Genomic DNA, 16,620 nt, shown 5'->3' with positions numbered 1-16,620 from the left:
TGCCACTCGCTTGTTTTCGGATTCACATTAGCAGCTCGAAACATAAAGTCCAACTTGCAGCTACTTGTGCTGCTACCTAGTTCTCTTCCAGCTTTCCCCTGGAAACAATTGCGATTACGTTTATGCTTCGCCATGCGGCGGAGAATGGAGAGAGTGCAGCGGACAGTTTCTGGTGCTTGACGTGAGGCAAGGGGAAAGGGCAGTCTAGCAGTGGCTTTTCCTTCTGGAGCCTTTTTCTTTGGCAGCAGCTGCTGCAAGTGGGCAACGGAGCTGCGAGAGTGAAGAATGTGACGGCACGTCTATCTGAGAAGGAACCTCCTGAGCCGCAGTGTGGTGTGCTCAGTTTCAAGGCTACTTGGAAGAGGGGGGTATTTGAAGAACGCCTTCTAGCTGGACGCGTCCTTCTGAGTGTGCTCCAGCTGCATGGACTCTGCAGCATTGAAGGTGTAAGAACCTGCTTCTGACCAGGTAGTGTCCAAGAGTGCAACACAGCACCTTCCTTTGTGAAGCAGCCAGAGCATTCTCAGCTGCATCTGCTAGTGAAGCAGCTCTTGGCTGGACATTTGAAATTCGCTCCACTGAGTACATGCAGCCGGTGCTCAGCTGCTTCGTTCTTCGCCTTCTGCGGTCTGGACAGAACTGAAGCCCAGCGATCACTTTTAGCCGTGCCGCTCTTCTGCGTGTGTACTGCACGCATCCACAGTGTGCTGTGCACGGATTTTCCTCAGCTCTCACTCAGCGAAATGCATCAGGAGAGAAACACTGGCTGGATTAGCTTTTCGCTGGCCAAGACTTTCAACACAGCACCACACTCTGGGCGACGAGGACAAAAGAAGAACACCTTTTCGCCCTGCCACGTTCTTCTCTGCGACACGACTATCCGCGTCTTCTCTCCCTGCAAGGCTCTAATGTGCGCGGTGCTACTTGGAAGTGAGAAGGCACGTGCAGAGAGCACCGCGATCTGACGGCGCTGTGCTGCCTGTAAAGGAAAGAGGACTGCCACTGGAATGTGGTGCAAATACAAGTTCCCACGCGTCGGGGGCATGCTCTGGGTAAGCCCGTTGAACTAAAGCTGTTCTTTGTGCCAGACGTAGCCGAGAATCTTTCCCTTTTCATTTAGACCGAATGTGCTGCTGTATGTCGCTGAGAGGCAAAGTGCATAGCCCAGGCGTGTGTCGGCAGAAGCAGTGGGCTGGAGCATTTCGCTGCCGGCACCGTGCTCTCTGGGCGACAAGTAGACGACGCTTCGACTCCGGCAGAACGAAAGCGCCACATGGGTACTAAAGAGGCCGAACGAAGGCGCCGAGCACCGGGCTCGTGTCTGCCGCGTACAAACTGAGAAAGGAGGGTGGCTGGCGCTCGCCTGCCTGCCGAATTCACGTTAGCATTGAGAAGGAGGAAGTTCAACGACAGCTACTTGTGCTAATACTTATCCTTCTTCCAACCATCCCTGGGAACACTGGCGCTTACCTTTCGGCTCCGAGATGCAGAAAACAGAGTGGTCGATGCCAAGGAGAGGGGAAGTAGAGAGTGCAGCGGAGAGTTGAAGTGGCTTTTACGTGAGGCAACGGGAAGGTGCAGCCCAGCATTGGCTTTTCCTTCTAGTTCTTTTCTTCAGGAGAGCAGCTAGCAACCGAGCTGCGAGAGCCAACAATGGGATGGCACGTCTGTCAGAGAAGCCACGGTCTACAGTGCTGTAGACTGCTGTGCACAGTTTTAATGCTGCTGTCACTACACGGTACTTTTGGAACGGCTTCTCTCCTGACTCTCCCATCTCTGTGAGCTCTAGCTGCTTGAACTTGGCCACACTGAGGGTGTGTGGACGTGATTGCGCTGCGAGTATCAAGTCTTCCAGAGACGAGGGATAGTCGACAAATGCTTTCTCACTTGGCCCATCTCTCAGTCCCAACTGTGGCTGGAAACGCTGCGCTGCAAGGGTGGACTTAGCCACTCTGAGAGAATGTGATGACGCTCTATAGATAGTTGCGAAGGAAAGTGCTGGTCACTGCAATGTTTCGCCTAGTTTACAGACTTTAGAGGGACTAGGAAGGCCAACGCCTTGTTCTAGCACTTGTTCTCTGCGTGCAGCTGCTGGATGTCTGGAAGGGCTTTGGAATCCGCGAGAGGTGGAGGGTAGGATGGTAGCTAGAGCTTGAAGGAAAGTGCGTCTCTCCAGGACCTTTGATGCAGTCCAGTGGGTGCGAGTTCCATGTTGAGCATGTTCAAGATGGCACAGAAAAGGTTCTGAAAGAAAGAGGCCGTGCTGGAACTGCCTTGACTTTTGCCGCTTCGAAACTGCACAGCCAACAATGAAAAGATTCCTCTTGCTTCCCCGCGACGCGCAGGATCACATTCTTTTGTGTCTCCAAGAAGCAGGATGCACAGCGGAGCTCTTCCACCAACTGCTCGCACACGACTGGGGCCGCGCCAGCGAAGCGCTTGGCTTTTTCCCCGGCACTGTCAGCGCTCATCGAAACAACCACACGATGGCGCTGACGACTTGCAAAAGAAGGCCAAGCACCTGGCGCTGCTCGAAACCACCCCAAGGGCAGAGGCAAGTTGCAAACGTCCCTACACTCCAATCAACAGCACATCAGGACAAAAAGATTTCCCTCATCTTCCCCTTCCAAGAGAGACTCTTCTTTACACCACACTCCAAGAGCCAGACAAACCTCTTTGGCCCAAACAAATCTTTTCCCTCTCGCAGATTCTGCCTACCATCTTGAAACCATCTGGCAAAAACAGAGCTCAAAACAGTGCCGGCTGACGAAGATCTTACTGCCTGCAACTTCAACTGCACCCCTCAAACTAGCAGCACACACGCTGTTCTCAGCACTTTCCTTCTCAGCTCTAGCTACCATCCTAAGCCTTCTCTCTCCTAGAGTCAGGATCCAAAGACAAGGGCACCACGGACTGCTCACACACTAAAGGCATCAGGACAAAAGGCTCACAAGCTTGGCCTTTGCATTCCCACGGACAGCTCAACAGCTCTAACCCAGAGAGAGCTCTGCCTCTTGGGAAAAGCCCTTAAAATCCCTAAGAGCACCTGATGTGCACATCCAAACCTGCTTTCCTTGCCAAAGAGGGCAACTACAAGCCCATCTCCAAAGAAACGGCATCCCCTCCTCCAAAATACAACACATCCAGCCACTGATCCACCTCCAGTATTGAATAGATCCAACAATTGCCCCTACACGCCCAGGGGCCAGAAGAGAAATGTCTTGCTGGACTATTCCTCCCCATGCTACCTTAACATCTGCTCCAGCAACACTGGCACTCCGAGTCTCTTGGCCTTGCCTTGCCTTCAGTACCTTGTCGAGTTCTTCTTAAGCTACCCTTGCTCTGCTTCCTTTGCCTACGTCTGCCTTGCCTCGCACTACCTACAACTTGCTGGCTTTGCTTTGCCCTGCTTACCACTCTTGGCCTTGCCTTCCATGCAGGCAAGGCGCTGCAAAGCAAGTGCAGGCAATTGTGGGCAAGTCAAGGGAGAGGTAAGCAAGACCAGAGCAGTGAGGGGAAAGCAAATGGAGTGGTAGGCAAGAGAAGGCCCAGAAGTTAGAGGCAAGGCTGGCCGTAGGAAGGAAAGTCCACTGATGGGAAGGCCATGCAGAAACAGGAAGTGCTTGGCAAGTCAAGGCCCTGGAGGAAAGCAGTAGGCAGGTCAAGGGCGGGGCATGGACGTGCAAAGGAATGCAAGGCTCCAGAGGGCTAGCAGGGCAAGGCAAGGAAACTTTTGTGTTGCCAAGGCAAGGCAAGGATAGGCAAGGCAGGTGAGAAGTACATTCGAGGACTGCTGGTACACAAAAGTGGCCAGGACCAAGTGCTCTGTGCGGCCCTGCTTGGCGAGGCGAGGCAGGGCAATGAGGGTCCTAGAAGGAAAAGGAAAGGTGAGGCCAGACGTAGACGAATGTGAAAGGAAGTCAGGTGGGGGATGGGTGAGCAAGTCAATGCAAGGCAGGGGAGAAAAGGCAGGTTGAGGGAAGGCTACAGAGGGGGCAGCAAGGAAACGCAAGGCATGGGGAAGCATGTGAGGAGTGGGTGCTGCCAGCCGGCTGGGATGGCAGGGGCGGGGCCACTGCAAGTAGCATGGTGGGGATGTGGAGGGGGGTGTTAGTGTGCGGGAGGTGTGTGTGTGTGTGCGCAGCGGAGTGCAGGGTAAGTGCAGGTGTGCGTGTGCGCATAGGGGGGTTTTGTGCCAGGTGCTGTGCCAGGGGGAGCCGTCCCACCTCCAAGAAGGTGTGGGAGTGAAAGGAGTAACATGGATGTGTCTTTACAAAGAGACCGTGTGAATCCGTCCTTAGACAAGGCTAGGAATTTACTGGTAGGGGAGTAACAGAAGAAAGTGTTAGTTCTAGAAACTGTTACTAATCGACAGAGACTGTTGCTCAGCCAAGGCCGTGTTAAATTCCTGAACCTAGAGCAAGGCAACAAAGACTTAATAGCATTAGGAATAGTTCCGTTTTCTTCCTTTTCCATAGCAAGAGGGGGGTGCCTATTAGAGGGGAGCATAGAGTAGGCGGTTCCGGAAGTCTGTCATTCCCGAGTACCTCAGAGGGTGCTGTTGCCAGGAACTTAGCATAAAAAGGGGGCTGCGTCCCGCAATCAGTTGAGAGACTCCATGGCAAAAGCCCCATGGCCTCTCCCTGTAGTTGAAGAATGTTCCAGGACTCCTCTGTCTCCTTTTTGGTGGATGAAGAAATTCAGAAAGCAACACTTCTGCCAGAACTCTCCAAGATGCCCCCTTTGCTCCCAGCGACTCCATCACTGCCCGGGAAGCTGTCTTTTCTACCAGAGGAGTTCGAGATACGGTTAAAAGTCGTGTGGCAGAGAAAAAAGACAATACTTGGTTTACAAGGGATGGCAAACAAGAGATACTAGAAGCTTTGGCCCTACCAATATTAAAAGAACTCCGTGAAGAGAGTCCTTGCACTTCCTGAGGATTGGCAGAAGCCTTCCTCATGCTGTATGTTGCTGGGGGTCTTTTTAGACTGGCAAAACGAGCTGTTGAAGGTTGCTTGATCTGTGCTAAAGCAAACAGCCAAGTTACAAAGTAACTTGCCAGGGGAGGGAGGCCTTGGGCTGCATGTCCCTTCCAAAGATGCCGGGTGGATTTTCCTGAGATGCCCCAAGTGGGAAGGCTTCATATCTTCTGCTAATGGTATGTCAGCTAGCAAGGTGGCCAGAGGCATTTCCAACTGCTTCGGCAACGACAGGATCAGTTATTAAGGCATCTTTGGAACAAATCATTCCAAGATACAGCATTGTAGAAGCAATAGACTCAGATAGGGGAACTCATTTTACAGGAAAGATCCTTCAAGGGGTTTTGGCTTCTTTAGGAACACAATGGAACCTCCATAGGCCCTGGCACCCCCAGAGCTCGGCTCGGGTAGAAAACAATGAATAGAGAAAGAAACACCTTTGGAAGCTGCTAATAGAAACCAAGATGCCATGGCTAGGGCTTTGGACATTGGCTTTGGCGAGAATGAGAGCCCGACCCAGAAGAGAGATTCCGTTATCCCCCTTTCCGTCGTTGTTATGAATTACCCGGCTAAGTCTCAACCTAGTGGGGGAGTAGAGGTAAGTGATGTATATTTAAAACCATCTGTGGCCAGGATACTGCTTCTTGTGAAACCCCTTCAACAGGAAGCTCAGCTGGCACAAGCCCCACCTTTGGACTTTGCTGCTTGTAACCTCCAACCAGGAGATTGAGTCCTAGTTAAGGAGTAGAAAGAAGCGCCAGTGGCGGTGAAATGGCGTGGCCCATTCCAAGTGTCACTGGCGACAGAAACAGCCATCAAGACAGCTGAACACAGGTGGACCCGTCACTCTCGGGTCAAGGTCTCTGAAGCCTCAGAGATTTGCACATCTCAGCTGGAGGAGAAGGCCGGGAGGCCGTGACTGCAGGAGTAGGCCGGAGCAGTAGCCAGTGCTTCGACATCAGAGGAAGCCCTGCGTGCCTACCCACAGACCATCTGCTGAAATAGTCTTTATGGGCATCCCTCCTCTAGAATCTCCACTCACTGGGGCGCTAATACTTGCTGGATTATTTTATGTTTAGTGGTTTCTGTGTCTTCAATTGCCACAGGTGCTGCAGAAGACAACGGGAAAATTAGACTAGCTAATTAGATCACACTATTAAAACATTTTCCTTACTAGTTCTACTTTTATATGGTCAGCTAAGTTTAGGCCAGGAGTGGGAGAATCAATTGGCAGCCTTAGGAGAAGAAGTAGCAAAAGTTTTGAACCTTAGCAATTGCTGGCTCTGTGGAGGGCCAGGAGGATCTGAAGAGTGGCCATGGTTGGCTAGCCCAGCTGAACCTAAGTGGTGGCTCAACACCCGACATGAGGTCCATACTAGGACCAAAGGGCCAAAGAAGGAAGTCCATGGCTATAGGAGAAGGTTTCACGAAGGATGTCTGGACTTCAGGTGGCTCTCTTGAAAGCTGTTTCTTGCATAGGCGAAGTTACAGCATTTCAGGGAGCGGGTATCCAGAGCCAGCCCTACAGCTGCCAGCTCCAGCTGTACGCATACCTGAAGCCGCTTTCTGTTCAACTTACAAAGCATTCTAGACTTTTCTTTGCAGAGTATCTTAACACATAACAACCAATAAGCACCATACCCAATACCTTTACATTTGCCTATAGCCTATCATAGCTACTACCATCACCATATTCTAGTCATTATTATCCAATCACAAGAGTAAGTAAGTTACAATTTAAGCTTACACTGGAGAATTCTTAGACCTTTCTTCTTCTTGCTACATCAACATTTCTTGTTTGCCTGCCATATCTTTCTTTTTGGTAAAGACACGTTTTCTATTAACTTATGCTCTTCTTGAGACTTACTTACTTGGTGAAAAACATGTCTTTGTTTGTAATCACATACCTTTGTCGTGCTCCTAAAAATCTCCTTCCAACTCATCTCCAACCTTTGCCTTCTCAGTTACTCAGCGATCACTGTTGCAGCAAAACATCTTTTATTCTATATCAAAACTTGCTTCCATTTCTACCTCATCCCCAGCTTCTACATTCACAGACCTTTCTGCCAAGCCTACATACCGGTGAAACTTTCGTACCAAACTTTCATCCTCCCCAACACATGGCCACTTCATTCTTCCTCAACAGGCATCACCTGTGTCACAATAGTCTCCTTGATTCCATGAGGCCCCACTGTGTCACAATGGCTCCTTGGCTTCATGTGCATCACCTGTGTCACCATGGTCTCCTTGATTCCATGAGGCCCCACTGTGTCACAATGGCTCCTTGGCTTCATGTGCATCACCTGTGTCACCATGGTCTCCTTGATTCCATGAGGCCCCACTGTGTCACAATGGCTCCTTGGCTTCATGTGCATCACCTGTGTCACCATGGTCTCCTTGATTCCATGAGGCCCCACTTTGTCACAATGGCTCCTTGCTTCCATGAGGTTCCGCAGTGTCACCATGCTCACCTTTGATCCACATTGTCATAATGGACAATTGCTTCCATGTGGCCCCACTGTGTCACAATAGCCCCTTGGTTCCATAGGTTTTCTAGAATGTAATGTATAATTTTCTACAATGTAACAATGGACTCCTTGGTTCTGTGAGCTACCCTGCTTTTTGCAGAGGTGTCTTTGGTTCCAACAAGGCCCCAGTGCACCCTGGCTTGCATGCGCATCTGGAGTATCACAAAGGCTCCTTGGTTCCACGAGGTCTTGCTGTGTCACAATGGATCCTGTGCTCCATGAGGCCCTCCAAAGTCATCATGGAGCCTTGATTCCATGTGCTTCCATTGTGTCCCAGTGATCGCCTTGGTTCCATCCGTTTCCTTAGTGGCACAATGCTCTCCATGCTTCCATGATTGCCCACAATGTCTCAATGCTCTTCATGCTTCCATGAGGCCCTGCTTTGCCACAATGGTCCCCTTGTGTCCATGAGGCCCCGCTGTGTCCCAATGGACGGATGGTTCCATGAGGTTCCGTGCTGTCCCCATGGTCTTCTTGAATCCGCAGTGTAACAATGGATCATTGCTTCCATGAGGAACACAAAAGCTTTGCATCAACACTGAGCAACAGCTGCTGAACACATCTGGGAGCATCTGCTTGCATCAAAAGAGGGCTTCAAGCTGAGAATGGCAGCAGCAGCTTCCATCTGCAACAGAGAGCCAGGCAAAGGACAGGGACAGAGAATTCAGTGGAAAGACTGCGAAAATTCTGCTCCCAGAGATCATTCCTGCTCACAGTGTCCCTTGTAGAAAGGGGACATCATTGCAGGCAGCCTGGACTGAGCATGTGGGTTTGGTTGTCTAGGGAACCTGCTCAGGCTTTTCCATTCTTTCCTTACAAACAGGAAAACTTCTCTGGGCCTGTGTGCAGGCAGAGCCCTGAGGAGAGCACTTGGCACATGGTGCTGTGGGCTGGGACAGCCAGCTGCAGAGCTGAAGGGAAGAAGCCCCGCTGTGTCACAATGGCTCCTTGGCTTCATGTGCATCACCTGTGTCACCATGGTCTCCTTGATTCCATGAGGCCCCACTGGGTCACAATGGCTCCTTGGCTTCATGTGCATCACCTGTGTCACCATGGACTCCTTGATTCCATGAGGCCCCACTTTGTCACAATGGCTCCTTGCTTCCATGAGGTTCCGCAGTGTCACCATGCTCACCTTTGATCCACATTGTCATAATGGACAATTGCTTCCATGTGGCCCCACTGTGTCACAATAGCCCCTTGGTTCCATAGGTTTTCTAGAATGTAATGTATAATTTTCTACAATGTAACAATGGACTCCTTGGTTCTGTGAGCTACCCTGCTTTTTGCAGAGGTGTCTTTGGTTCCAACAAGGCCCCAGTGCACCCTGGCTTGCATGCGCATCTGGAGTATCACAAAGGCTCCTTGGTTCCACGAGGTCTTGCTGTGTCACAATGGATGCTGTGCTCCATGAGGCCCTCCAAAGTCATCATGGAGCCTTGATTCCATGTGCTTCCATTGTGTCCCAGGGATCGCCTTGGTTCCATCAGTTTCCTTAGTGGCACAATGCTCTCCATGCTTCCATGATTGCCCACAATGTCACAATGCTCGCCATGCTTCCATGAGGCCCTGCTTTGCCACAATGGTCCCCTTGTGTCCATGAGGCCCCGCTGTGTCCCAATGGACGGATGGCTCCATGAGGTTCCGTGCTGTCCCCATGGTCTTCTTGAATCCGCAGTGTAACAATGGACCATTGCTTCCAGGCGGCCTCTCTGTGTCACAAGGGGCTCCTTGATTCCGTGATTCGCCACGGTGTCACCATGGAGCCTTGTTTCTAGGAGGTTCTGTACTGTCACAATTGTCTCCTTGATGCCATGAGCCCCTGCAGTGTCACAATGGCTCCTTGCTTCCATGAGGAACACAAAAGCTTTGCATCAACACTGAGCAACAGCTGCTGAACACACCTGGGAGCACCTGCTTGCATCAAAAGAGGGCTTCAAGCAGAGAATGGCAGCAGCAGCTTCCATCCGCAACAGAGAGCCAGGGAAAGGACAGGGACAGAGAATTCCGTGGAAAGACTGCGGGAATTCTGCTCCCAGAGATCATTCCTGCTCACAGTGTCCCTTGTAGAAAGGGGACATCATTGCAGGCAGCCTGGACTGAGTATGTGGGGTTTGTTGTTGAGGAAAGCTGCTCAGGCTTTTCCATTCTTTCCTTACAAACAGGAAAACTTCTCTGGGCCTGTGTGCAGGCAGAGCCCTGAGGAGAGCACTTGGCACATGGTGCCTCGGGCTGGGACAGCCAGCTGCAGAGCTGAAGGGAAGAAGCCCCGCTGTGTCACAATGGTTCCTTGGCTTCATGTGCATCACCTGTGTCACCATGGTCTCCTTGATTCCATGAGGCCCCACTGGGTCACAATGGCTCCTTGGCTTCATGTGCATCACCTGTGTCACCATGGTCTCCTTGATTCCATGAGGCCCCACTGGGTCACAATGGCTCCTTGGCTTCCATGAGGTTCCGCAGTGTCACCATGCTCACCTTTGATCCACATTGTCATAATGGACAATTGCTTCCATGTGGCCCCACTGTGTCACAATAGCCCCTTGGTTCCATAGGTTTTCTAGAATGTAATGTATAATTTTCTACAATGCAACAATGGACTCCTTGGTTCTGTGAGCTACCCTGCTTTTTGCAGAGGTGTCCTTGGTTCCAACAAGGCACCTCTGTGTCCCAGTGCACCCTGGCTTGCATGCGCATCTGGAGTATCACAAAGGCTCCTTGGTTCCACGAGGTCTTGCTGTGTCACAATGGATCCTGTGCTCCATGAGGCCCTCCAAAGTCATCATGGAGCCTTGATTCCATGTGCTTCCATTGTGTCCCAGGGATCGCCTTGGTTCCATCAGTTTCCTTAGTGGCACAATGCTCTCCATGCTTCCATGAGGCCCTGCTTTGCCACAATGGTCCCCTTGTGTCCATGAGGCCCCGCTGTGTCCCAATGGACGGATGGTTCCATGAGGTTCCGTGCTGTCCCCATGGTCTTCTTGAATCCGCAGTGTAACAATGGACCATTGCTTCCAGGCGGCCTCTCTGTGTCACAAGGGGCTCCTTGATTCCAAGATTTTCCATGGTGTCACCATGGAGCCTTGTTACTAGGAGGTTCTGTACTGTCACAATTGTCTCCTTGATTCCATGAGCCCCTGCAGTGTCACAATGGCTCGTTAGCTTCATGTGCATCACCTGTGTCACCATGGTCTCCTTGATTCCATGAGGCCCCACTGGGTCACAATGGCTCCTTGGCTTCATGTGCATCACCTGTGTCACCATGGTCTCCTTGATTCCATGAGGCCCCATTGTGTCACAATGGCTCCTTAGCTTCATGCGCATCACCTGCAGTGTCACAATGGCTCCTTGCTTCCATGCGGAACACAAAAGCTTTGCATCAACACTGAGCAACAGCTGCTGAACACACCTGAGAGCATCTGCTTGCATCAAAAGAGGGCTTCAAGCTGAGAATGGCACCAGCAGCTTCCATCTGACACTGAGAGCCAGGCAAAGGACAGGGACAGAGAATTCAGTGGAAAGACTGCGGGAATTCTGCTCCCAGAGATCATTCCTGCTCACAGTGTCCCTTGTAGAAAGGGGACATCATTGCAGGCAGCCTGGACTGAGCATGTGGGTTTGGTTGTCTAGGGAACCTGCTCAGGCTTTTTCATTCTTTCCTTACAAACAGGAAAACTTCTCTGGGCCTGTGTGCAGGCAGAGCCCTGAGGAGAGCACTTGGCACATGGTGCTGTGGGCTGGGACAGCCAGCTGCAGAGCTGAAGGGAAGAAGCCCAGCTATGTCACAATGGCTCCTTGGCTTCATGTGCATCACCTGTGTCACCATGGTCTCCTTGATTCCATGAGGCCCCACTGTGTCACAATGGCTCCTTGGCTTCATGTGCATCACCTGTGTCACCATGGTCTCCTTGATTCCATGAGGCCCCACTGGGTCACAATGGCTCCTTGGCTTCATGTGCATCACCTGTGTCACCATGGTCTCCTTGATTCCATGAGGCCCCACTGGGTCACAATGGCTCCTTGGCTTCATGTGCATCACCTGTGTCACCATGGTCTCCTTGGTTCCATAGGCCCCACTGTGTCACAATGGCTCCTTGGCTTCATGTGCATCACCTGTGTCACCATGGTCTCCTTGATTCCATGAGGCCCCACTGTGTCACAATGGCTCCTTGGCTTCATGTGCATCACCTGTGTCACCATGGTCTCCTTGATTCCATGAGGCCCCACTGGGTCACAATGGCTCCGTGGCTTCCATGTGGCGCCACTGTGTCACAATGGTCTCCTTGCTTCCATAGGTTTTCTATTGTAACAATGGACTCCTTGGTTCTGTGAGCTACCCTGCTTTTTGCAGAGGTGTCTTTGGTTCCAACAAGGCCCTGCTGTGTCTCATGAGGAACACATTTCCATGTGGTTCCATGATTCGCCACGGTGTCACCATGGAGCCTTGTTTCTAGGAGGTTCTGTACTGTCACAATTGTCTCCTTGATGCCATGAGCCCCTGCAGTGTCACAATGGCTCCTTGCTTCCATGAGGAACACAAAAGCTTTGCATCAACACTGAGCAACAGCTGCTGAACACACCTGGGAGCATCTGCTTGCATCAAACGAGGGCTTCAAGCTGAGAATGGCAGCAGCAGCTTCCATCTGCAACAGAGAGCCAGGCAAAGGACAGGGACAGAGAATTCAGTGGAAAGACTGCGAAAATTCTGCTCCCAGAGATCATTCCTGCTCACAGTGTCCCTTGTAGAAAGGGGACATCATTGCAGGCAGCCTGGACTGAGCATGTGGGTTTGGTTGTCTAGGGAACCTGCTCAGGCTTTTCCATTCTTTCCTTACAAACAGGAAAACTTCTCCTGGGCCTGTGTGCAGGCAGAGCCCTGAGGAGAGCACTTGGCACATGGTGCCTCGGGCTGGGACAGCCAGCTGCAGAGCTGAAGGGAAGAAGCCCCGCTGTGTCACAATGGCACCTTGGCTTCATGTGCATCACCTGTGTCACCATGGTCTCCTTGATTCCATGAGGCCCCACTGTGTCACAATGGCTCCTTGGCTTCATGTGCATCACCTGTGTCACCATGGTCTCCTTGATTCCATGAGGCCCCACTGTGTCACAATGGCTCCTTGGCTTCATGTGCATCACCTGTGTCACCATGGTCTCCTTGATTCCATGAGGCCCCACTGGGTCACAATGGCTCCTTGGCTTCATGTGCATCACCTGTGTCACCATGGTCTCCTTGATTCCATGAGGCCCCACTGTGTCACAATGGCTCCTTGGCTTCCATGAGGTTCCGCAGTGTCACCATGCTCACCTTTGATCCACATTGTCATAATGGACAATTGCTTCCATGTGGCCCCACTGTGTCACATAAGCCCCTTGGTTCCATAGGTTTTCTAGAATGTAATGTATAATTTTCTACAATGTAACAATGGACTCCTTGGTTCTGTGAGCTACCCTGCTTTTTGCAGAGGTGTCTTTGGTTCCAACAAGGCACCGCTGTGTCTCAGTGCACCCTGGCTTCCATGCGCATCTGGAGTATCACAAAGGCTCCTTGGTTCCACGAGGTCTTGCTGTGTCACAATGGATCCTGTGCTCCATGAGGCCCTCCAAAGTCATCATGGAGCCTTGATTCCATGTGCTTCCATTGTGTCCCAGTGATCGCCTTGGTTCCATCAGTTTCCTTAGTGGCACAATGCTCTCCATGCTTCCATGATTGCCCACAATGTCACAATGCTCTCCATGCTTCCATGAGGCCCTGCTTTGCCACAATGGTCCCCTTGTGTCCATGAGGCCCCGCTGTGTCCCAATGGACGGATGGTTCCATGAGGTTCCATGCTGTCCCCATGGTCTTCTTGAATCCGCAGTGTAACAGTGGACCACTGCTTCCAGGCGGCCTCTCTGTGTCACAAGGGGCTCCTTGATTCCATGATTCACCACGGTGTCACCATGGAGCCTTGTTTCTAGGAGGTTCTGTAGTGTCACAATTGTCTCCTTGATGCCATGAGCCCCTGCAGTGTCACAATGGCTCCTTGCTTCCATGAGGAACACAAAAGCTTTGCATCAACACTGAGCAACAGCTGCTGAACACACCTGGGAGCACCTGCTTGCATCAAAAGAGGGCTTCAAGCAGAGAATGGCAGCAGCAGCTTCCATCCGCAACAGAGAGCCAGGCAAAGGACAGGGACAGAGAATTCAGTGGAAAGACTGCGAGAATTCTGCTCTCAGAGATCATTCCTGCTCACAGTGTCCCTTGTAGAAAGGGCACATCATTGCAAGCAGGCTGGACTGAGTATGTGGGTTTGTTGTTGAGGAAACCTGCTCAGGCTTTTCCATTCTTTCCTTACAAACAGGAAAACTTCTCTGGGCCTGTGTGCAGGCAGAGCCCTGAGGAGAGCACTTGGCACATGGTGCCTCGGGCTGGGACAGCCAGCTGCAGAGCTCAAGGGAAGAAGCCCCGCTGTGTCACAATGGTTCCTTGGCTTCATGTGCATCACCTGTGTCACCATGGTCTCCTTGATTCCATGAGGCCCCACTGTGTCACAATGGCTCCTTGGCTTCATGTGCATCACCTGTGTCACCATGGTCTCCTTGATTCCATCAGGCCTCACTGGGTCACAATGGCTCCTTGGCTTCATGTGCATCACCTGTGTCACCATGGTCTCCTTGATTCCATGAGGCCCCACTGGGTCACAATGGCTCCTTGGCTTCATGTGCATCACCTGTGTCACCATGGTCTCCTTGATTCCATGAGGCCCCACTGGGTCACAATGGCTCCTTGCTTCCATGAGGTTCCGCAGTGTCACCATGCTCACCTTTGATCCACAATGTCATAATGGACAATTGCTTCCATGTGGCCCCACTGTGTCACAATAGCCCCTTGGTTCCATAGGTTTTCTAGAATGTAATGTATAATTTTCTACAATGTAACAATGGACTCCTTGGTTCTGTGAGCTACCCTGCTTTTTGCTGAGGTGTCTTTGGTTCCAACAAGGCCCCAGTGCACCCTGGCTTGCATGCGCATCTGGAGTATCACAAAGGCTCCTTGGTTCCACGAGGTCTTGCTGTGTCACAATGGATGCTGTGCTCCATGAGGCCCTCCAAAGTCATCATGGAGCCTTGATTCCATGTGCTTCCATTGTGTCCCAGTGATCGCCTTGGTTCCATCAGTTTCCTTAGTGGCACAATGCTCTCCATGCTTCCATGATTGCCCACAATGTCACAATGCTCTCCATGCTTCCATGAGGCCCTGCTTTGCCACAATGGTCCCCTTGTGTCCATGAGGCCCCGCTGTGTCCCAATGGACGGATGGCTCCATGAGGTTCCGTGCTGTCCCCATGGTCTTCTTGAATCCGCAGTGTAACAGTGGACCATTGCTTCCAGGAGGCCTCTCTGTGTCACAAGGGGCTCCTTGATTCCATGATTCGCCACGGTGTCACCATGGAGCCTTGTTTCTAGGAGGTTCTGTACTGTCACAATTCTCTCATTGATGCCATGAGCCCCTGCAGTGTCACAATGGCTCCTTGCTTCCATGAGGAACACAAAAGCTTTGCATCAACACTGAGCAACAGCTGCTGAACACACCTGGGAGCACCTGCTTGCATCAAAAGAGGGCTTCAAGCAGAGAAAGGCACCAGCAGCTTCCATCTGACACTGAGAGCCAGGGAAAGGACAGGGACAGAGAATTCCGTGGAAAGACTGCGGGAATTCTGCTCCCAGAGATCATTCCTGCTCACAGTGTCCCTTGTAGAAAGGGGACATCATTGCAGGCAGCCTGGACTGAGTATGTGGGTTTGTTGTTGAGGAAAGCTGCTCAGGCTTTTTCATTCTTTCCTTACAAACAGGAAAACTTTTCTGGGCCTGTGTGCAGGCAGAGCCCTGAGGAGAGCACTTGGCACATGGTGCCTCGGGCTGGGACAGCCAGCTGCAGAGCTCAAGGGAAGAAGCCCAGCTGTGTCACAATGGCTCCTTGGCTTCATGTGCATCACCTGTGTCACCATGGTCTCCTTGATTCCATGAGGCCCCACTGGGTCACAATGGCTCCTTGGCTTCATGTGCATCACCTGTGTCACCATGGTCTCCTTGATTCCATGAGGCCCCACTGCGTCACAATGGCTCCTTGGCTTCCATGAGGTTCCGCAGTGTCACCATGCTCACCTTTGATCCACATTGTCATAATGGACAATTGCTTCCATGTGGCCCCACTGTGTCACAATAGCCCCTTGGTTCCATTTGTTTTCTAGAATGTAATGTATAATTTTCTACAATGTAACAATGGACTCCTTGGTTCTGTGAGCTACCCTGCTTTTTGCAGAGGTGTCCTTGGTTCCAACAAGGCACCTCTGTGTCCCAGTGCACCCTGGCTTCCATGCGCATCTGGAGTATCACAAAGGCTCCTTGGTTCCACGAGGTCTTGCTGTGTCACAATGGATCCTGTGCTCCATGAGGCCCTCCAAAGTCATCATGGAGCCTTGATTCCATGTGCTTCCATTGTGTCCCAGGGATCGCCTTGGTTCCATCAGTTTCCTTAGTGGCACAATGCTCTCCATTCTTCCATGAGGCCCTGCTTTGCCACAATGGTCCCCTTGTGTCCATGAGGCCCCGCTGTGTCCCAATGGACGGATGGTTCCATGAGGTTCCGTGCTGTCCCCATGGTCTTCTTGAATCCGCAGTGTAACAATGGACCATTGCTTCCAGGCGGCCTCTCTGTGTCACAATGGGCTCCTTGATTCCAAGATTTTCCATGGTGTCACCATGGAGCCTTGTTACTAGGAGGTTCTGTAGTGTCACAATTGTCTCCTTGATTCCATGAGCCCCTGCAGTGTCACAATGGCTCCTTAGCTTCATGTGCATCACCTATGTCAGCATGGTCTCCTTGATTCCATGAGGCCCCACTGGGTCACAATGGCTCCTTGGCTTCATGTGCATCACCTGTGTCACCATGGTCTCCTTGATTCCATGAGGCCCCATTGTGTCACAATGGCTCCTTAGCTTCATGCGCATCACCTGCAGTGTCACAATGGCTCCTTGCTTCCATGCGGAACACAAAAGCTTTGCATCAACACTGAGCAACAGCTGCTGAACACACCTGAGAGCATCTGCTTGCATCAAAAGAGGGCTTC

Source organism: Corvus hawaiiensis, unplaced genomic scaffold (genome assembly GCF_020740725.1).
Source record: "Corvus hawaiiensis isolate bCorHaw1 unplaced genomic scaffold, bCorHaw1.pri.cur scaffold_109_ctg1, whole genome shotgun sequence".
Classification (NCBI taxonomy): Eukaryota; Metazoa; Chordata; class Aves; order Passeriformes; family Corvidae; genus Corvus; species Corvus hawaiiensis.
This window is presented reverse-complemented; position numbering follows the sequence as displayed.